This window comes from Pinus tabuliformis, chromosome 6 (assembly GCF_031772625.1).
Source record: "Pinus tabuliformis cultivar Carrire ecotype Pingquan chromosome 6, CPIR1, whole genome shotgun sequence".
NCBI classification, from domain to species: domain Eukaryota; kingdom Viridiplantae; phylum Streptophyta; class Pinopsida; order Pinales; family Pinaceae; genus Pinus; species Pinus tabuliformis.
Genome location: NC_142292.1, coordinates 978,119,827 through 978,143,380, shown reverse-complemented (window position 1 = coordinate 978,143,380; position 23,554 = coordinate 978,119,827).

The following is a 23,554-nucleotide window of genomic DNA, read 5'->3' as shown; positions in this document are numbered from 1 at the left end:
ACATCTGTTTTAGGGTTTTGGGTTACAGTTGCTGGCTTTCCACATGGTACATTCGGCCATAGTCATAGGCATCACAAGCTCAAGGGAGCAACTAGAAACCTTCAGTCGCATGCACAACTCCTCATCGATGTGATCAGGGAGTTCGACTAAGTTGACCATTGACCGCAACTGGCTGCAATTGATTGCAGACAGGAAAAGTTGTCTCTGATATATCTTGATGCTGGAATCATATTTTTGAATGAGATTTGGTTATTGGATGATATTGTATTAAGCTCGTTGTACTCTCCGCTGAACATTTTATGACAATCTAATAGAAGAATATTTTTCAAAGGGTTTCCCCCCTAGTGGGGGTTTTCCCTGGTCCTTGACCAAATTTGGTGTCTCTTGTTGATGTGTTGATTGTCTCCTTTGTCATTGCATTTATTATTCTATCTTCGATTACTCTTGATGAATGGAAAGACTAATTGTATTTGGAAATATTGCTAATTGAAGTATTGAATTGGGCTAAAGTAATTTATACATAGTACAATCTACAAACTTAACATGGTTTCAGAGATAAGGTTAAGGGAAAGCCTAAAAGGAGACAAGCATTAAAGCAATCATCTTTGAAAATTTGAAGGATATAATCTAGTTAAGTCAAGATGTCTTCCTTCTTCAAGGAGAATGAAAAGTTGGGAGGCTCATCAAATTGTGCTGCATGGAAAGTTAGATTGGAGATCGTAACTGATAATAATGATGTTCTAGATTACATTCAAGGAAAAGTACCCGAGCCTTCGGGGAATGCCTCCCTTGCTGTCAAGAACAAGAAAGGTGAGTTAAAAGAAAAGAAAATTATAATTGATGGTTTACAAGATAATCTACTTGCATATGTTGGAAATTTGAGGTGGTCTAAAGATGTGTATGATAAGATAGATGACATGTATGAAATCAACAATTTTAATGAAATCATCTCCTTGAAAGATCAACTTAAAGACATGCAAATTAACAAGGGAGAGCCTGTGCAATCCTACACTATGAGCATATCTTAGAGATCAATTGCAAAGAGTTGGAGAAACTGTGTCTAACAGGGAATTAGTGATCGTAACTCTAAGAGGTATCCCTCTTGTTTGGGAAACCTTCATCACTACCATATGCAACAATAATGTCCTCTCATCATTTGATGAAATTGTTTAAAAGCTTACTAAAAAAGAATCAAGGATGATATCAAGAGGAAGGATTCAAAAGTATGAAGAAGGAGAACCAGCTGCATTCGTCACAAGAAATAAGAAGAAGAAAGGAAAATAAGGTCCATCAAGAAATCCTCCACATCAAGATACAAAAAGAAGGAATGATAGAACATCATCTCACATTGAATGCTACAATTGTCACAAGAAGGGTCATTATGCTCGAGATTGCCCCGAGAATAATAATGGTCCATGCTACAACACTAGAAGCAACAAGAATTTTGATGATCGAAGAAGAAGAGATGAACGAAGGAATGATCGCAATGGAAGAGATGAAAGAAGAAGAAGAGATTCTCCAAGTGACCATGAAGAAGATCGTCATCCTCAAAAGAAGTCAATATACTCCAGGTATGAAAGTAATGTTGGAAAACAATATGAATATCTTGCTATTTCCGCTCTTACTAGTTCCTCTCCTCTGGATTCGTGGGATAGTTGGTTGGTTGATAATGGGGCACTCCTCACTTCTATGGTTATAAGGAAGTTCTCTCTAATTTGCTGGAGATGGAGTCAAATTTGAAAATAATTCTTGGAGACAACTCCACTCATCCCATTAAAGGTTTTGGGTCCATCAAATTTCATTTGAATTCAGGAGAATCTATTTTTCTCCATGATGTGATTTATGTGTCAGGGTTAAATAATAATTTGGTATCAGTATCCACTTTGGAAGACAAAGGGATGAGGGTTTCCTTCATCAGGGGAAAGGTTCTTAATTGGATTGTAGGATCACCTAAGAGAGATGCATTCACATTAGGATCAAGATATGAAGGACTCTACAGGGTTACCGAAAGACCACTTCTAGCATTGGTCCATGACACTAATCATCTGAGTGAGATATGGCATTGAATATTGGCCCATCTACATTATGATGCTCTTCCGAAATTGAGGAAATTGGTCTCAGGGATTTCTAAGGTTCAAGCCCAACATGATGGAGTAAGTCCAGGATATGCCAATGGGAAGAAGACAAGGGGAGCATTCCCCATAGGTGGTCTAATGCCTATAGACTCTCTTGGTGGAAATCTCTATTATATCATCTTCATCGATGACTTTTCAAGAAAGACATGGTTATATTATTTGAAGCATAAGGATGAAGCCTTAAAAATGTTCAAGGAGTTCAAAGATTTGATAAAAAATCAAACAGGGAAGAAAATCAAGATATTCAGGTCTGATAATGGTGGAGAGTACACTTCGAATGAATTCATTGATTTTTGCAAGAAGGAAGGTATCAAGAAGGAAACAAATGTGCCCTATACTCCTGAACAAAATGGAGTAGCTGAAAGGAAGAACAAGTCTATTGTAGAAGCCACTCATGCCATGCTCCATGATCAAAATTTGTCGAAGTTCCTTTGGGGAGAAGCAACAAATGTTGCCGTATATGTTCAAAACAGGGTGCCTCATCAAGCATTGGACAACAAGACCCCCAAAGAAGTGTTCATAGGTATCAAGCCTGATGTTAGCCATCTTTGTATCTTTGGCTGCCCCATATGATTTCATGTGCCGAAGGACAAAAGAAATAAGTTGGAAGCCACCAGAAGAAAATGTACATTTATTGGATATTGTGAAAATTCTAAGGAATTTAAAATATATATTCCTGGTCAAAGGAAGGTTGATATTAGCAGGGATGTAACATTCGATGAAGATGCTTCCCTTGGAAAAGCAAGGGGCCTTCCTCTTCCTCCTGATAAGAATAATGATATGGATATTTGGATGGTCCTTCTGTGCCCGAATCTGAGACATATATTGTTGATGATCCCATGAAGCCCATGGATCCCTTAGATCCTCCTCCATATGATCCTCCCACCAGGAAGAGGGATGAGCTCCCATTCAAATATCATTTAGAGAAAGGAAGAAGCCATGCAGGTATCACAAATATGTTGCAGCCATGAGCACTATGATGCAAGCCGAACCTCCCACGTTTGAAGAAGCCGTAAAAGAACGAGTTTGGAAAGATGTTATGGGGAAATAATATGAATCGACTCTGAAAGATGATGTATGGGATGTTGTGCTGAGATAGAAGGGGAAATATGTGGTAAGTTCGAAGTGGATATTCAAGATCAAGCATGGAGTTAATGGTAGAATTGAGAAATACAAGGAAAGGTTCATGGCTCTAGGATTCTCCCAGAAAGAGGGAGAAGATTATGATGATATATTTGCACTTGTGGCTTGATATATAACCATTCGTTCAATAGTTTCCCTTGCCACAAGTCAGGGATGGACTTTTCATGAGATGGACGTAAAGACACCATTCCTCCATGGTATGTTACAAGAAGAAGTGTATGTTGAGCAACCACAAGGATTTCAAGTAGAGGACCGAAGGACAGATGTTTGTAGGTTGAAGAAGGTATTGTATGGTTTGAAGCAAGCCTCCATAGCATGGTACACACACATAGGAAATTATTTGGTAAAGCTGGGATTCACAAGAAGTAATGTCGATCCCAACCTCTACTTCAAGGTAGTCCAAGGTATGTTGTTGATTTTGGTTTTATATGTTGACGATCTATTCTTGACAGGTAGCGAGCCCCTGATTATCGAGTGTAAGAGGGAGCTAGCCTCTAAATTTGAGATGAAGGACCTTGGACTCATGCACTACTTTCTAGGCCTTGAGGTGTGGCAAAGGTCTAGCGAGATTTTCCTTTCACAAGGAAAATATATTGTGAAGTTGTTGGAAATATTTGGAATGACAAAATGCAAGTCACTACCCACACCAATGGAAATGAATTTCAAGAAGTTATGTGGAGAAGTTGTAGGACCCGATTTGGCGAATCCATTTGAGTATAGACAATTGATTGGGGCTCTAATGTTCCTAGTGAACACCTATTCGGACATATGCTATGCAGCAAATACATTGAGTCAATTCATGATTGAGCCTCTCCATGCATACTGTATCACTTCTAAACACATTTTGAGATATTTGCATGGGACTATCACACTTGGTCTGAGATATTCTACTGGAGATGTTAGAGTTCATAGATACACCGACGCTGACTGGGTAGGAAACATTGTCGATAGGAAGAGTACACCTAGATATTGTTCAAGCCTTGGATCTGCCATGATATCATGGATGAGCAGGAAGCATAAGTTCGTAGCATTGAGTACCACTGAGGTAGAGTATATTGCCGCTAACATGGCTAGCTGTGAAGTAGTTTGGTTAAGGAAGATCTTTGGAGAGCTATTTGAGTAGGTCCTAGATACTATAGTGATATATTGCGACAACAAGAGTGGGATTCGTTTGGCAGAGAATCTTGTATTTCATAACAAGTCCAAACACATAGAGATTCGATATTGCTTCATTCGATACATGGTGCAGAGAGGAGCTGTTTGACTCCATCACATATCGACAAATGAGTAGATTGCAGATATTCTCACAAAGGATTTGCTAAAAGGGAAGTTCTTTGTATTTAGAGAGCAACTTGGACTGATGGATGTGACCCCTCCTGACAAGGGGCATCAATGATCAAGAACACTGAGCCAAATCTTCCCCCCTATCTAAGCTCACAAGGTGGAATTGAGATAGAGGGCTCCTGGGGTTGAGGGATCTCTGGACAATAGGGCCGTATATGTTGCTCCCCTATCTGTTACCCATATGGTTGGAAATGTTTCTCCCCTATCTTGGTATTTGTAGAGTATACCCCATTTAGCATCACACCAGAAGCTCGACTTTTTGGGATTATCGCTCCCCGTCTAGCCAATAGGTTGAGAGTGTACTTTGGGTTGTACAACCCAAGCTGATTATGATGTAGGTGTTCTACTGCATGAATATTGAGGGTCATCATTGGGAAGATCAGTGAGCAATAAGATGGGTTGAGATGTTCTCCCCGATGTAGATTTAGGTTGAGATGTGCTCCCTGTATTATTCTCAATTGAGATGTGCTCTTCGACGTTATAGAGGGTAGAAGCTAATGCTCCCCGATTCTTATTCTTTATATTCAATAATTTTTCAGTAGATAGATTTGAGAAGATATGGGAGATGATATTTCAATAGGATATACATGACCAGATGTTCAATGATCAAATATTGACAGGTGGAATTATCCCTAGTTGAGAGGGAGTGTTAAATTATGCAACTATGGTCAAATTCCACTTTGGGCAGCTCATTTGATGGAGATTATGATTGCATTGAATTACGATTTTTGAGAAGACCAAAATTGACCTAAGGATCACTTAAATCGGATAAGGGAAAGTGTACTTATGAAGGAAAGCCCACATATGCACATTTGGACAAGGTCGAACCCCAAGAAAATTGGACACCCATGGAATCCTATAAATACAAGTTACCTCAAGCTCATTTGGAAATCAGCAAGCATCTTCTTCTCACTTATTCATTGATTGTTTAGCACAGGTGTAAGGCTGGGACGAAAAAAGAAGTTCACAAAGGTTCGAAATTACAAGGCCCGAGGCTTACATCTGTTTTAGGGTCTTGGGTTACAGTCGTTGGATTTACACAAGGTATATTTATCCATAGTCGCAATCATCTTGGGCTCAAGAGAGCGAATGGAAACCTTCAATCGCACGCATAACTCCTCATCCATGCGACCAAGAATTTTGACTGAGTTTTGACCATTGATCGCAGGCAGGAAAAGTTCTCTATGATATATCTTGATGATGGAATCATATTTCTAAATGTGATTGGGTTATTGGATGATATTGTATTAAGCTCATTATACTCTCTGTTGAACAATTTATGACAGTCTAATAGGAGAATATTTTTCAAAGGGTTTTCCCCCTAGTGGGGTTTTCCCTTGGTCCTTGACCAAATATGGTGTCTCTTGTTGATGTGTTGATTGTCTCCTTTGTCATTTCATTTGTTGTTCTATCTTCAATTATTGTTGATTAATGGAAAGACTAATTGTATTTGGAAAGATTTCTACTTGAAGTATTGAATTGGGCTAAAGTAATTGATACAACATAACAATCTAAAAAATAAACGAAATGGTGGTCTAATATAAGCCCTAGCATCAGACCTTGATGTTTTAGAGGGTTGAGACCAACTAGGAAAAGATATTCATAATGGACTTGAAACAATGATGACCACAGAGTTAAGGAACCGAGAATAGGTTTGAATCTTTAGAGAAGAAAGAGCCCTTGTGCTAAGAAAATAACAATGTCAAACCTGAAGTATTATATATCAAGAAGGATCTAAACAAGCATCAAACTGTGCCTCAACAGGGTGCTGAAAATGTTCTAGAATCTGACCTTTTATTAGTCTTTAGGACAATGGCTAGGTATGCAAATAATTCCCAAAAAGTAGATATGTATCAAGATATTAAAGCCCAGACCTTGATGCCCTAAAGAGGGACAAAACTCCTTTCCTACACAAGTGAACAACAATCCCAATCAACAACAAGTCAAGTGAAAAGAAAACCTCCAAGCCTCTTGTCTCATGTGTCTATCTTCCATAGGGTCGAAGTATTTCAAAGAGCAATGCAAAAGATAAACATTCAAATCATATATTTAGAGGTAGGAGGTAGCTCATTTTATAGACTTTGGAGGGGCACTATAGGAGGCAACGAGCTCCAATTTTGGAGGGAGACTTCATATTTTAAATTCACATTTGGAAGAGGGAAACCCCTTGAGGGTTTTAATTTTGAATTTTAGTTTTCCTTCTTAAAACAAAAACCCTCTCATGCCCTTAAGTATAAATAAATATTCACAAATAATCCTTTTGTCATAAGGAATATTATTCTATTTTTTGGTAAGAAACATTATGTTGCTTTGACCAAAGAAATGTTGCTACCTCAACACCCTTTGTGGTTTTTGCCCACAAATTGGGTCCTTCTTATTCGAATTGGCATAATTCACAAACCATGAAGAACCACTTGGCGTGCCACATGCCACTAGAATCAACTCAACGAGGAGAATCCAACAAGGATGGTTTGGTCTCAAAAATTCATGAATTTCCATGTCATTTTGGCTGATAAAAGGCAAGGCATTTGCTGGTGTTTCTTGGGCTGACATCAATGACAACCACATATCAACAAAAACCACCTTTGAATCAGTATATCTCCTTGATGCCTTCATATTTTAACAAAATTTAAACATGTCGTGGCAAGTAAAAGTTATTTTGAGAAATTTAAGCCTTTGTTGAATTTTGGCCTCTGGGATCCTATGCATTGGGGTCCATGAAATACTGTGGGAAACATAAAATGCTGGCAATTGTGAGACTTCCATTTTGATATTATTAAAAATGAATGATATACCAAGGCCAAAGAATGCATACAAAATCTATTACACATGACCATGTGGATAAGACATAGGTGTGTTCAAGACACATAATGGATTGGTCCTACAAAGTGTGATCACCCATATAAAATCAATTTCTCCTCTAAACCATGTTTCTAATCCCTCCAAAACTATATAGGACGAAAGGACCTACAAGTGGAGTCTAAGAAGATTAGGCATGACCAACCACAGCAGGCCTATGATACCACAACACATAACATCACATGCTTCAAGGCTTTGACTTGCAATATCTGGGCTTACAATGGTAATTCCAAATGAAAAAAATGCATATAGCTACACTTGATAAAATGAGGGGTAACAAATCATAAGTGGATTCTCATGGCCACAAACTACTTCACCAAGTATGTTGAAGACATACCAGTTAAGAGGGCCGCTAACAAGGTAGTCATGGAATTTTTGGAAGAAAAAATCATCATTCATTTAAGAGTTTAAGAAAATATCATCATTGCCGATATTAAGGCATTTAGGTCCTTATATTTGTCAACCTTTTGTTTCAACTGTGTAATTTCCCTATCCTACTCCTCCAATTACTATCGTCAAGGAAATGGTCTTTCTTAATCAAGTAATAAAATTTTTATGATCATCATAAAGAAGAATATGGGGGCTAACATGAAAAGTTGGGATAGAAAGATCAAGTATTCTTTATGGACTAATACAATCCTCGAGAAATATTCCACTATAAAGAGCCCATTTGAGTTGGCCTTATTAGCCATGTATGGGGGTAACCATAGAAGAAAATTATTTTCCATGATGCAAATTTCCAACCAAAAGCATAACATGCCCCTCAAATAGTAGTCTCTCAAATTATTCTCACTCATCATTGGTTATCTCATTCACTTAGTCAACATGCTAATTTGATGAAGGTAGGTTACCAACCATGAGGTATATTAGCCATTGTTTCATACTGCTTGCTTACATCTAATGTTTCAGGAATTTAAGTAAGGAACATGAGTTAAAGCTAGATATGGATCATGATTCTTGGTAGTTATACTTGTTGTCTTATTTCACCTTGGTGGTCATCTTTTCCTTCTCGTATGGAGTAATTATGCTAGGGATTTTCTTTCACTATCTAGGAGGGGCATAAATATGAGTCCTAGATAGAGATAGTATATCCATATCCTTCCATACTTAGCACTTTCCATCTATCCATTTCTCTATTGTCCTCTCTTTTGGGTTGGTTGTTGTGAGTTACCCACACTACTTCCCTTTTTTTCTCATTATATGAGAAGAAGGGGCTTGGAAATGCCTAGAGGTTGATGTAGTTGCTTAAAAATAATTAAATAAAGAAAGAAAGAATATAAGAGCTTGTTCCAAATGATGAAATACAAAACAATGGAAAGCTTGGATGAAATTGTGATTAAAAGCCAAATTAGCTTGAACTCTACACCCTCATGTGAGGTCATCACCTCAATCCAATGTGTATCATGGTCTATAAAAATAAAAGGGACTTCAAGAACATCTGAACCCCTATGAGCTATGAATTTATTATTCCAAAGGGGTATTTAAAGAAAATTAATGAAAACTTGTTAAGAAAGCCAATTAAAGGAAATCAAAGACTAAGTGAGGGATGGAAAAAGTAGTGTCGAGGAAAGGGTACGTCAAGTAATGTACACAATCCCTCTACAAAGGTGCTTCTAGATGATGGTATTTCATAACCCATGTATAAGGTCGCTATGACACTTATCATGAAGTCCAACCCTAACCATATCATTTATCTCTTACACTTATTGATTGAACAGTTGGCATAGGAAATATTCCTCCCCCTCAAGGTGGGAGCACCTAATAAGGTTAATTGATGACCCTCCCATACCTAAATTTGAAAACTCATATAGGGTCTTAAATTAGTGTGAAGTTTAAATATGATACTTACAATGAAATACTTATATGGTTTCGACATTAAATATGGTTCATTTTTTATGCTTTAATGACTCTTGTAGCATAGTTTGAAAACTTGGTTGGTCGAATTATTAATTAGCCAAATCGGTCAGTTGGATAGGCCTGGGCATCAAATTAACCAAGAAACTAGACCAAAGGGTCAATTTGTACTTGATAAGTACCAAATTTGCTGGTTTGCTACCTAATTGGTACAAAATGGCCCTGACTGGCCAACTTTGACCCTAAATAGATTTTCAAATCTCACATGTGAGGGGGCAGTCAAAGATCCATTATGGTATTTTTTAAAGTGGTTTTGGAGGAAACTAAGGGCTTTTTCTCTCCCAAAACAACCCCCCATTGCTATAAAATCAACCCTCCCCCTCCTAAACCCTAAACCTAAACAAAAAGGCTAACTTAACCCTAGCAACATTGGCAATCAATGGTAATGTTAAATTCTTAAAGTAATCTTTTACTTATTTTAACATTGCCATTATTTTTTATAAGATGTTTGAGAGTGGTTCCAACCTTATCGGAATTCATATGGAGAAAGTAGAATTTCATATCCTACTCAAAATTTAGTATACTTCATAGTTTTTAGGATTTTAGGATTGGTGGGATTGCAACATTTTCATCTACTTTTATCATTTACGAGGATATGGGATTTACACTTAATCAAGAGCATGAATCCCTTTATGTACCTTTATGTTGGTGGTATTGATTGTTGAACTCTTTTACTATTGGTCGTATTGATTATTGAATTACTATGCCATGGACTTAACAAACTTTGCACCCTTCACTCGAACCAAAATCATTGGTTAGACATGTTAAGCTTTTCCAATTTCTACCATATTATAAGGTTGACGAATTTGAGTCTAAAAGCTTTGAGCTAGATGATGTTTATGTAGTTCTTGTTGATGATCCCATTTTTAGCAGTAGCGAATTGGTGATGAGATTGATAAATGGTCATCTTAATAAGTGGTTTGCAGAAGGCTAGTGACCCAATAGCTTGTAGCCTAATTTTTGTACTCTAGAAGCCATTCAAAGCTTCATTTATTATGTATTTTTTTGTTGATTTGTATTGCACTCGATGCCATTTTGTTTTATTAATCCTTATATGGCATATCAATGAGCAAACTTTGCATATTTTATCTCTAATGGTTTGGGATCATGGTTTAGAATCTTAAAAATAATTTTTTCATTAAAAATGATTATTTTATGTATTTTTTTTAAACCAATTTATCGAATTTGGTTCAAAATCAATTTGATGTGTTCAGTTCAACGACCAACTTTGGTTTTTAAAACTATGTCTTGCATGCATGTTGGTTGGTATCACTTGATTCCTTGAGCCTATGAAATTTAGACATGGTCATGTTCCTTTGGAGGATGTTGATGATGATTCTCTTGCAATTCATGGACAATGTTGCATACCCTTCAAAGGAATTCCACTTGATGATGAGAATTGAGCTTGATGATGAATTCACACATTTTCAAAGACACTCCTCCATCCTTCAGACCTTGGATTTTTCCTTTTAAAGTAAGGGCATTGCACATGTGAGTTGACATGGTACCTTGTGCATGATGTGACATCTTGAAAAGATGACGTTGGGCTTGATGAGGAACCTTTTGACAATGAGACATGACTTTTGAACAAGGATACATGCACGATAAGCTTAGTTTGTGGACTTCTTTTATATTGATTATTGTTTATGGGTGATGGTAATTAAATATTAAGCAAGTGGACATATTATTTTGTTTTCATTATCCGTCTTAGACAAAATCGTCTTCCAGGACTTTGAGAAAGTAGCAAGTGAGCTCTTTCCCTTATATCATCTTTCATGATTGAGATCCTTGATTCAAACCCTAGATATAAGTAAGTGGACTTACCCTAGTCTTTTGAATCTTCAATCAACTACAAAGCTTTTAAGTGCCTTGATCACATACTCCATTAACTCTAGATCAAGAAAGACATTAGTCATATGTCTTCTGCCAATCACTTAAAATCTCTAAAGTTCATTTTTTTTACTTGTTCTAGGGTAAAGTTAGGATTTGATTACAAAAAAATCATATATTTTCAACAATTAATGTCTTAGATGCTATTGTCATATGGTTAGAAATTGCTTGATATATATTGGAAAAGCAAAAGTGTCATTTTAAGTGTATTTTCTAGCCATAAATTAGGGTTGATGTCATGGGTTTTAATTATTGTTATATGCCTTTCAAATGTAGAAAATTGTTTTAATTAATTCTCATGTTTACTCCTATATCTATCCTTCAATTTTCAATTTCTTATCATAGTTTCTAAGGTTAGATTTGTTGTTGTTATAAACTAGTTGTTTGTTGTAACTTTTTATTTTACACATTAGTTTACTTTGACTAGAGGTCTTTTCTTGATTGTGTATGTTTGGGGACCTTCTTTGAACCTTTATTGGTTGAAATAAGCCTATAAATGAGCCATAAGATGGTAGGACTTGTTACAACTTTAGTTTTATGTGCGTGATAAAACCCCCAATCCACAATGCATAATCCAATGGGAACCTTCAGGAAGGTCACCCATTGTCATCTCAACAACTTTTCCTCTCGCTTTAGGATGTCTCCCCTCCAACTCAAGGCATGTTTCCCTAGTAGGATCACTAAGGCATAGTCAATTATGCACAAGATGATGTCAATGGTAGTGTTAATGAAACATATTTTTTTGTAAAAAAAGGGGAAAAAGGCGATGGAGGGATATGATGATCAATGCCAATATCCTATTATGATTATGGAGTCAATAAGAATCAACCATACACAATGGATTACCATCCATTTTCATTCATATTCCTATTAAAACCACTCATATAGGCTAAGGAAGAACCATTTAAGGTTTAGGCCATCTTAAGATGTTTTCTCTCTACTTTTTTCTACTCCCTTATATATATATATATATATATATATATATATAAATAAAAGTTGTTGGAACACTCTAGGAGTAGTAGTTTTACTATACTTTATGTTGTCTAAATTTCCCTAAAAAATCACAAAAATTGCAAGTTATTACATCATAATTCCATACATGGAGTTGTTACAACACTTGCGACTTTGGAAGGCTATTTCTAAGGCAATATTGTAAGTTTTTTTCCTAAGTAGTTTGTTGCAAAAATGGTTTCATTTTAATCATTGATAAATAATGTTGTCTATAAATTATGTGGAAATGGACAAAAAATTTAGTCCTTTAATACATATTTATCATATTACATGGGGGATTTAAATATTTGGAAATGTTAGGGTAGTTGAGTGTGCCTAATGGTTAAGAACATGTGTTTCCTCCTCAAATATCACAAGTTTGAATATGGAGGGGGTATGGTATGTACACCTCCATAGACTAAGTAGTTAAAGCATTGTGCAATTATTGTTATTATATGAAGGAAAAAGTTTATTGTGTTTAACTATGAATATAACTTAAGTTGATTGTAATTGAATTCTATATTGGGAACGCCAATTGATTCCACTTATGAATTTTAAAGATTGTTAGTTTACTAATTTAAAAATAATAATTTGAAGTTTCAAAATTTTGTGACTTTTCGAGTTAAGAGCTATTGGGCCATATTTCAAAAATCCACAATATTACAATTATTTTTGTGATAGAGTTAAATGTTACTTGATGAATTCTATGTAGGAATGATGGTTAAAAATATTTTGTATAAAATAAAATTGATATATTGCCAATGTTGGGTAGCAAGAACTAGGGTATTACATATGGTATTTGAGAACACTTTGAACACCATGGACATATGGCCCAATGAGAAGAATCATCATGCTTGTGCAAGGTATTCAAAATTCACATTAATAGTTACCATTATCATTGTCATTGTCAACATCAATAATGGATTTTGGAAGATAATAGTATAACGTTGTAAATTTCTACACGTCCGTGCTGATCGAATTTTCCCCCACTGAATTTTGAAGCCTATGCCCTCCTTCTGTATCCATGTCCCCTCCAGAGTCCTCTTCGGGAGGAGGCCAACCCCCACCCCCTCCGCTAGATCTAGCTACAATGACCTTCCTTTCTTTGATCACCTCCCTTGGTCCTTCGTGAGAGTGTCCTGTTATCTTAAAGTTTGTAAAGAGTATGGAGTCCATCCCTGAAATTGATCTCCCCCCAACAATTCCTCACAAGGAAAATCTCTCCCTTGGTGAGTGAGGTTTGGTCAGGAGTTTCATTGGTCTTTGGCCTTCACCAAAATTAGTTTGGAAGTGGATAGAGTGTAACTAGTCCATTAAAATCAAGGGACAAATTTCAAACTATTTCTGTGGAAGAGGGTTTTACACCTTCTACTTTGAAACAAAGGAATATAGAGATCTAATCTTCAGAAATCAGAAATAATTCATGGATTTGAGAGGAATCTACTTGAACAGATGGACCCCATGCTTCCATCAGGAGCTTGATATTCTCGGTGTAGTCCCAGTCTAGGTTCGTCTCCCTCATCTCCCACTCCATTGCTGGGGAGATGACTCTATAAGAGAAATAGAGAATACTATTGGAAAATAAATAGATCAAAGTAAGCCAAAGGAGAACATGCATGCATGTGCAAGGATCTACGTGGAGGTTAACTTAGATAAAGGCCTCCCAGAAGCAGTAAAGATAAAGGTTGACAACTGGTCACACATAAAACAACTTGAATACGAGCAACTCCCCTTAAAATGCAATGTATGTCACAAGTATGGTCATTTTAAAAATGGATTCCTCTAACAACCAGCAACTGAATCTACAAAAAAAAATAAGAACAATGGGAAACGACAAGGTGTAAGTCCAACAACTCCAGAAAAAATTGAATCTCTAATGGTCAACCTCATTTTGGCTCTCCTCCTTCAGCCTCTCAACCCCCACCTTCTAACTCTAAACCCATCAACTCTAATCTTTCAAGCCCTTCAAGATCCTCCATTCCCTGCCCCTTCAATCCCTTTGAAGTCATAGTGAGCACATCCTCTGACCTTGATGACCATCAAAACATCTCTTCTGATATTGAGGATGGTGAAGTTACAGAAGACAATCCCCATTCCCCATATGACCCCAAATCACTAATCTGATACTATTGATCATATCAAAGGTAGTCACATTCTCCCTCGAATTCATGAAGAACCCATAAGGCCTCTCAAATTATTGCATGAAGATTTATCTCTCTCTCATTTTGATCCAATTTTCATTCCATCCCAACCTGCTTCAACCTCTGCTGTCATATTGACTTGAACCAAGGCCAAAGAATTTTCGGTGCCACCAGAGGGATCCCAAAAAAGAATTGGTAAGAAATAAAATAAAGAAGTTCAAGATGAGGAAGCACAAAAATATATGGCGATGGGCATTCAACAACCCATTGATCAAATCTTAGGGAAAGGACAAGCATCGAAAGAAATTCAAACCTAGGCAAGGAGAGTCAAGGGATTTTCCATTTATCACCAAGGTAAATGATGATAATGGTCTCCTGGCATTGCAAATGACTGGAATGAGCTCCAAAATTAGGTGCATTAAGAGATTTAGTTTGAAAAAAAAAACCTACAGTCCTTCTCATAAAAGAGACCAAGTTAAATGAGGAAAAAAAGGCATCAACAATCAAGAAAATTGGTAAAGCCCTGAAAGGAATAACGATTAGCGCTACTGGGAGAATCAAGAGGTCTATGCACAATATGGAACCAAACCATCTTAGACATAAAAAAATATACATCAAGATCAACATTGGGTGAAGACCGACTTTAGGAACAAAGAATATTGAAAGGAGTCCACAGTATACAACATCTATGGGTTGGCCCATTACGGAGATAAGGAATAGTGTTGGCACTCATTGGCCCTTAAATTAGAATCATAAGGAAATCATTTCTCAATTCTTGCAAGTGATCTAAATCTGGTGATGAATAACGAAGAAAAAAGAGGCAATTTTTTGTGAAAATTTTATCTATCACAACAACTGGAAATTATTTTTCTAATTGTTAATTTATTCAACAATTTATCTGCTGTTTGCTACGAAAAATATTAAATAATTCACACCATGATTTTTCAAAAATAAGTTGGGGACAAAATAGAGCTAGAAACTGAGAAAATCCAACACACACACAAATAAATTTACACATTTATTTTTGGACAAATGTACCTAGAAAAACCCAACACTGGAAAACTGGTGCAACAACTGAGGGTTTTATTATTATGAAACAGTGAAATCTGTGTACAATCTATGGATGCCCAACTAGAAATCCAAACAACAAGTATCTGACAAAAATAATTAGAGAGAAGACATTCTCTCACTCCATAGGCAATTTCGACACTGGCTCCTCCTGAAAAACTAGCCGTCCAAACCCCAATGTAAGCCCTCTGCACAGTCCTTGCCTCTCACACATTTGGCTTATATCAACCTCCAAGCAAGGCGTCTTTCCTGCCTCTGCTACTGGAAGTGACTCTCTGAACCTCTTGAAGACTTTCCTGACCCCTGGAAGATGAATCAACTTCCTCCCCAGCTAAATCAAATTGCCTTGCTTCAGCGACTGTGTAGTCCTTGCACTGCTTCGGCGTGGATCACTTCTGTCACTTGTTGCTTCCTCTTCAGATCTGGAAAACTTCCTCCAGATCACTACCCCTGTCCCTCACTGTCTCTACTTTGATCTTTGGCTCTCCTGCAACTATCGCTGCTCTCTGGAAATTGATTTGATATTGAAATTGAACTGCTCAAAGTGTCTTGAGTGTATTCTCCAAGTGCCCATTGACTTCTTATAATCTTCTTTTGGAGCACTAACGACCAAGATTAAAACTTAATCAAGGGAAAAGATCATATAAGAGTCAATCCATGTGAGTTTCCAGAGATTCTCACCTTAACTTAATTAATTTTGATTAATTAACCAATTTTCCTAAGTTTAGACTTAAGAAACATTAAAAAATATGTTGATAATCTAATTAAGTCATCTCTAGGTGGAATTTCTAGAAACGATTTCTGAGTTATGGAGATCTCATGTATTCTAGCCCCTCCACCAAGTTTCGTGATTAGAACATATCCGATGCTACAAAAAGTAACATTGTTACCTCCTTGACCCATGTAGATACAAATTGGATAGCATCATGGTGGATCACAACTACATAAACATCAAGGCAAGAAATGACAAATTTACATGGAGCAAGAGGCGTCTTGTCCCCAACAACATCAAAAAGCGATTGGACATGTTCATCATCCACTTCGATATGATAGCAGGCTCCATCAATGCATCTTAAAAAACATTATCGACAACAATATCAAATTATAATCCTGTATGTATCACCTTCAAAGAAAAAAGGCAATCTTAGTCCTCTTCCTTTAAGATGCAATCTTCTTTGGTCCAAGAATAATGAAGTGCTGCAGTTGGTTGAACAAACCTGCTGCACCAATATAGATGGCTCCCAAAGCTATATTTTGGAATCAAAACTAAAACTTGTCAAATCTCCCCTCAGGATTTGGGCAAAGAACAACTACATAGAGCCCTCTCAAGAAAAGAGGGCCATTCAAAGGGAGTTGAAAATAGTTCAATCTAGAACGGAGAATGGAGTAGAGACAAAAGAACTTCAAACCCATGAAAAGGAACTTTATTGGAAGGTCTACCAAACAAACAAAAAAGAGAAGGATGATTGAAGAATCAAGTCAAGGAGTCTTTGGCTCCAGGAAGGAGATAAAAACACAACATTCTTTCACAATCAAAGGCTCAAAGAAATAAAATCTGCATCCAATCTATTTACAAAGAAGGGAATATTCTGGTTGAGGGGGTTGTCACACGGAATAAGTCGATCTTGCGGACAAGATAGACCTTCCTAGAATCTAAAGAAGACCTAATGACAAGCAAACCAACCAGACACTATCTTTCTCTAAATATGCTTTAGTAAACAATAGCAAACAAGTGTTTTTAGGGCCTACCTTATGTCCAACGCTAGCTTGTGGATGCTCTCTCTCCTTCGATCCAAATGAGCTCCTTTTCGTGAATCTACAAACACAAACAAGGCAAACAAATTAAATAGCATCTGAAAAGCCAATTGCATAAAACATATTTAACATGAAAGTCAAGGAGTCCATGAAACAAATAACATAAGATACTTGTTGAGAAAAATGAGTTTGATTGTATTAATTCAAAAGAAGAAGAACCTTACAACCTTTGCCTTGACGCTGTACAAGCTCCTCCCAGGGTCCAGCAAGAAGTCTCCTCTACTTTGACAAGTTTCACTCACTCCCCAATGAAACCAAAAAGGTATGTGATCTCTCCTCTTTAGGCTTAACTAGGAAGTCTTGATTTCACCATCATTTACCCTAAAAAATGTTCAGCTTCTAACCTCCTTAGCAACCAGCCCAATCCCTGTATTTATAGTGCAATGGAGGGAGGTTACTAGGTCCTCCTTCAAAGGGATAGCTCCTCTCATCAAGGGATTAGCTCCTTCTCTTTTGGGATGCATGAACCACCTCAGAGCGAACAATCCACGTCAAAATTCCTTCTAGAAACCTCTAGAATTAACCCAAAGTGAGTTTTTTAAGATAAAACTTGCGCCTTTTGACTTTCACAGGGGTCCGCACCTACACCGTTAGGGACAGAGCAGGTAGGTACGCAACTTTTGTACACAGAAGGTGCGGGACCGCAGGTGACCATGAGAGAAAGTGCAGAACCAGAGTTACATTGATTTTTAATGTCTTTCTCTCATTTCCAAAGCTTGATTTGAAGAGCTGAGGTCTGAGACTTGCTTAGGAGGACAGTACAAGTGATGATAGACCCATACTAACTGTAAATAATCATGATGACGATATTTTTTTGTAACAGATTGCCCCCTAAAGTGCGAAGTCTGTAGTAGATGAGAATTTCTTATCATTTAGGAAGAGTGAAGTACTTTATCATTTCGAGGATCATCTTGTGGAGAACCCGGTTGGAACCTGTAAAAACATTCAATGCAAAATATATATATGAAATCATATCATTGCTGAGGTAGGCATTCCCATGCTCAGATCAAAACTGACTAGAAAAAACTAACTACTGCTCTGATACAGGAATGATATTGTAAAACATCACAAGTATAGACTCATGTGGACACAGTATGGATGCAGCCATCTGTTTATGAATAGTCCATTATATAATGAATACAAAATTCCTCGCAGCCTGGATTGTGGAAACTAGATCCAGGGTCTTCATTTCTACTTCCCGAAACAGTACGATTCTATCCATGCGAATGAATGTGTTGATGTCTAACATGGTAGAAACCACTTGATTACCAGTCAATGATGTAAACCGTTAACAAGTGTGAGAGAAACCACCAGTGATGTCAATGGCTCTCAAAGTACCCAGTGCAATCCATGAGATGCGAATAAATGTGTTGATGTTGAGCATGTCACGGAATCCTCTGATCGAAAGTCAATGATGTAAACTGTCGTAAAAGGCGAGAAACCTGCCATTGATGCATGCAGATCTCAAGGTATTGACGATTCCTAGATCATCTTTCTAGATAATGAGTTGATGTCGATAGAAAGCGATCCGTCGTAGGCAAGCCCACAACACGAAATCATAGATCAAGTTGAAGAAATTTAGTTGCAAGAATTGACTCAGGGATGGTCAAGATGGATGACAGATATTTTGCAGATGAATGGCTTAGTGGCAGTGACCTCTTGAACACATAACGACACAACAGATGGTTTGGTGACAATTGACCCAAAGTTAATACCCAGAAACCGGTTGAAGACTTTCAATGTGGTTTGATCAACTGTTAGGCAAAGGATTTCCCAACCAAGGTGAATAAAAGTGTCGTGTTCAAGAGTGGTTATAAAGTATGACAAACAGGCTCATTTTTCTCTCTTTTCCCCCACCATTTCTGGCAAGTACCTCTTTATTTTTGACAAGTTTGAGGAGGATAACATTTGCTTGATTATAAGCTCATCCTTCGGATGAGTCCAACTTAGTTTAAATTCGAACCCTAAGAAGGAGTGGTTCGTTCCTGTTTGTAATTGAACAGGTCCTTTACTGTAAAATTTTAACGAGTCCAGTATAGTAGAAACTCGGCGTTTTTCAATTTTAGAGAGTCTGAAAAAAACTTAAGAAGACTCCAGGGTTGACCTTTTTCGTAAATTTGTGTCTCTCAAGCCCGAAAAAGTATAAAATAATACTTGAGAGAACCGCTTGATCTTTTACGACCAAGGAGTACTTTTCATCATTAGTGCCCTTGACCCGAAAAAGTAAAAAAGCGATCAATGACACGTCGTTTTATAACCAGTATCGAATTTGAAATGACAAAAATCCGGCAATCTTTTCATGTTTTTACGGTCGGAAAAGAGCTGTAAGGGGACCGTCTTTTAATTCCGTTTTAACGAGTTTAAAAGAAACACTCGGCAATCTTTTCATGTTTTAGGAGTCAGAAAAGAGCTTAAAGATGACTCTACATGTTTTTCTGTCGAAAATGGTAGATTTCGCCTGAATAATCCTTTATTCTGCACAAAAACACAAACATTACTCATACCTGTTTGAAATGGATAAAAACGTCGCAAAATACCTTTTCAAAGTGAAACATAAACAAATTTGCGATTTATTTACTCAAAAAACTTATAAAAAGGGCCTTTGTCGATTCATTTTTACCGTTTGAGTTTGGGTTAGAAAATAGTGCCTTTGCTTAGAAAACTTCCCGTGAAGATTGCGAAAAATCCAACCGTCGGAATCGAGCGCCATCTTCTCCAGGTAATCCACATCATCCTACTCTTCATTTTCAACCGTTTAGTTTTTTGTTTTAGTCCTTCATTTTATTTTTGGGAGGGTTTTTAGGCGCAAAACCCGCGCGCGGGGGCCTGCAGGTTTACCATTGCGGACCCGCAGACCCCGAATTTTTCTCCATCGGGAAAAAGCTCGGGGTCCGCACCTTCCGTGTAGACAAAGTGCGGTCCCATGCACTGTGTCTAACCCGGAGGGTGCGTACCCCGCCGCAAGGGTTTTGAACCCAAAGATTCTCAAAAATGGACCAATCAAAATATTTTCTAGCAATTTAATTAATCTTTATACTTGATGCAGAGAGTACATCATGCTAGATTGGTGTGAACGAGAGCACGAGGACGTGGATGCTGCCGCATGGAATCATCAGCCTTCACTTGATGCTTTGAGGGCGTGCGGACTGTACAAATTCTGGGCCATTCCTGGCATGAGGGCTCAGGTGGATTTCTTACAGTGGCTGGTTGACAGATGGAGCATACAGGACCAGTGCTTCTTCATTGGCGGCCACCAGCTCGAAATCGAGCCGACGGACATATATTTCTTGACTGGTTTGCCTAAGAGAGGTGAAGACTTGACTCTGCACGGGACTAGGCCAGGTGGCCAGTCTGTCGATAGCCTCCGGCTAGAGTACTGCAATAGCCAGGCTAGAGACAAAGGGATAGACATAAAGACCATATCCCGTCCTGAACTCATGGTGATTGCGTTTACTGTCACCAGACTTTGCGGAGCTGCCGCATTACATATTGCCACTGGATCCCAGATGTGTATGGCAGTTGATTGCTTTCGAGGCACCATCTTCAACTGGTGCGATGCCGTGTTGGCCAATGTGAAAGGCCAACTGACCAGGGCCAAGAACGGACGACTAAAGACCTTTGGTTATGGGGCTTTGGTCATGAGTTTTGGCCTGTAGAGGGTTCCTATGCTGATCCCACAGCACCTTACTGTTGGAGCTGGGCTTCCTCGAGAGCCCAAACTGATGCGATGGGTCGTAGTCATGGCCCGTCACCCGGACGAGAGGACAGAGGTTGCTCGGTTCAAACCTGAGTATTTCCAATGGTTGGAAAACCAGGTCTTTTCCATTCAGGACTTCCCTTACGCTGGGATAAATTTTCGTGGTGACCCAGACATGGCTCTTCCACCAGGAGAGCAGTGGGACGAGTCAGGTAAAATCCTTTTCAACTTTTTCCTATTTTAATTTTTTATTTTATTTTTCCATCGTCTCAAAACTGATAGTAAAAATTTCAAATGCAGATGTGGGTCCACAGCGACCAGCCGCTCTCCGGCCTTTCGAGAGGAGGCAACCAGTTGCACACACGCCAGCCCCACAGGACGAATCAGCAGAGGTTTTGGCCGAGTTGGAGGGTCATCTCGAGCGCTTGACAGGAGATATTCCTGAGACCACTATAGACGACATTCCTCGTCGACTTCAGCGCTATGTGATTGGAGTCCCAGGACCTTTTAGGAGGTTCCTTTGCAAGGTGGCCCGTGCAGTGGTTTCTTATAGAGATCATCACCAGTGATAGGATGATCGCCTATTGTGGGCACATGTGACATTTTGTTTTTTGTACTTATCATTTTTGCCAATCATAAGGTGTTTCAACCTATGATCGAGGACGATGTATTTTTTGACACACTCCTATATATATATATCACTATTACCGGCTTATCTTGTAAATCATGTTATGGAATGATTTTAAATTCACATGTATGATTATTGCAAATGTCTATTTAACATTCGAGAAGCAATTGCATTTGCTAATGTATTTAAAGACCTTGGAATATGCTGATATTCAATGTAATCAAACTCACGTTCCAAGAGACGCACTCTCAAAAATAATCTTAATAACACTGGATTTCTAATGGCATACACTCTATTAAGCTGTAATACAACGAGTTCAGAATCTAACCTCACTATCAAACTCTGAATCCCAAATGAAATAGATTCAGACAATAACTCAATCACTGCACTGTACTCGGCAATGTTGTTCGTTGTTTGACCGAGGCTTACCCCATGCATAGATACTAACTCGTCAGAGGGCGAATAGATAACCCAAGCTGCGGAAGAGATGTTCCGTGTATTACGACAAGCACCATCAGCGAAACCAATGTATGTTTGGAGAGGCATCGACATCTGCAATATCAAGAGTAAAACCAAGATAAGCAGGAATAATGACGAAAAACACTCTCTAAGCTAAGCACACTGTTTAAACTAAAACACACCAGCTAGAAAGAAAAACTATCCTAACTAAAAATCTCCATACCCATTCTTTTAAGCATAATACCTCTTCAAGTAAAGGCCATTTCTGGGTTTACCCAAAGAGTCCCCATCAAAGTCTACCAATTCATAAGCCCCTTTGGCTAGCTTTCGCTTGACAACATAGGGACCATGCCACATAGGAACGAATTTTCCAGCGCCTAATTTATCATTAGCTTGATCATAAACTAAGACTAGATCTCCTTCCGAAAAATTTCGAGGGGTCACATTTCGATCATACTGAGCTTTCATCTGTTTTGCGTGAGTCTCGATCGCCAATGCAGCATCACGTCGATTCTCATCTAATTGAGCCAAGTATAACAAACGCTTTTCCTCTTCAGAAGTGGCTGGAAGTAACTCGATGGCCATTTGCAGTGACGGGATTTTGCATTCAATGGGTAACACGGCTTCCAAACCATAGACTAGTTGGAAAGGAGTGAACCCTGTTGATGTTTTTACTGAAGTTCGGTACGCCCAAAGCGCTGAAAATAGCATGTTGTGCCAATTCGACTGATGAATCCCAATGATTCGTCGGATCATGATAACTAAAACTTTGTTGATGGACTCAACCAGACCATTCGCTTGTGGATAATAAGGGGTTGAACTATCGTGACGTAAACCAAGCTGGCTTGTAAGTTCGGTCATCATAACGTTTCGAAAATGACGCCCATGATCAGTGATTATCGCTTGCGAGACACCAAACCTAGCAATTATATGATTGAACACGAAAATTGCAGCTGTTTTGCCATCTGCCTCGAATGTAGGCATCGCCTCGGCCCACTTAGTAAAATAATCTACCGCAAGGATGATATACGCATGCCCCCGACCGAGTGAGGGTTACATGTAATAAAATCGATACCCCATTTGGCAAAAGGACCAACGACAATTATAGGGTGGAGAGGAGCAGGTGGAGCGCGCATCTTACGATCAAAAATCTGGCAGTTGTGGCATTTTCGGACCGCCGTAATACAATCTTTAAATAAAGACGGCCAGAAGTAGCCAGCGCGCAATATCTTTTGGGCTGTGGCATACCCAGACATATGACCGCCACACGCTCCAGAGTGACAGTCATTTAGAACCCTTTCAGCTTCCTCGTGAGTTAAGCAACGTCGAAAAACAGAGTCCGCCCCACGGCGATAAAGAGTATCTCCAATAATTCTGAATTGTTGGGACTGGAATCGAATTTTCCAACGTTCTGACCTTGAAATTTCTAGCCGAAAGGATTGGGTCTGGAGATAAACGATGATATCCCCAT